We start from the raw sequence: 882 nt of genomic DNA, 5'->3' as shown, positions 1-882 counted from the left end.
ACATTATTTTAGTAACTGACTATATAATATTTACGCCTTCATAACATCTTATAGAGGTACAGAAGTGCCAGTAACCTCTTCAGTGCTGGATAAAGAGATTTGCAAAGCCGTGTTGTCCCAGTGCCTTTATCTATGGACCTCTTAAAGCAACTTAAGTTGTGCTTACTTAGTGCTTCCGTCCATGACCAAATACACACACCTGTCACTGCAGTCACCAGCAGCCACTATAGTGCTGACATACCATTACTGTTTGTCAACGCAGCCTGCGGTACACCTCTCTCCTGCTCAGTCATGCCCATCCCTTGGTGACAGCTGAGAAGAAGCAGTGCAGTGCTGACCTCTACTGGACAATATGCATAATAGCAGCCTCACAGCACACCTGGCACACCTCAGACACAACTGGCAATGCCAGACCCCTGCAACTGTCACCCTGACATTCATCCTGGCCCTACCTCTTACAAATAAACTGCTGTCATCTATTACAGTACCACAAGTTACACATTTTTATTACCTCTGCAGATGTTAATTGACTTCACTTTCTAAGCTCCTTTATTAATGAGAAAACACACATCAGAGCTGTCAAGTTATACTATGTGACAGTGTGACACACTCTGAGCAAGATTACAAGTAGCAGATTAGAGTTTTCCGAGCTCCATGTGGTCTTTTCACAATCAATTTCCATTACGCAGGTATTACAAGTCTTAAAAGATGACGATTGCGCACGCACATTCGCCTAAATAAATAAAAACTTACCTGTGAAATAAAAAAAAACTAAGTTTAAACTATGAATTAACCTAACATAACTATTCTAATAAAATTTAAAAAACTACCAATTAAAAAATCTAAATTACAAATTTAAAAAAATTGTATGGGCATTGCCCT

Source organism: Bombina bombina, chromosome 7, assembly GCF_027579735.1.
Source record: "Bombina bombina isolate aBomBom1 chromosome 7, aBomBom1.pri, whole genome shotgun sequence".
NCBI lineage: Eukaryota > Metazoa > Chordata > Amphibia > Anura > Bombinatoridae > Bombina > Bombina bombina.
The sequence above is the reverse complement of the archived record's forward strand: the minus strand, read 5'-3'. Positions refer to the sequence as shown.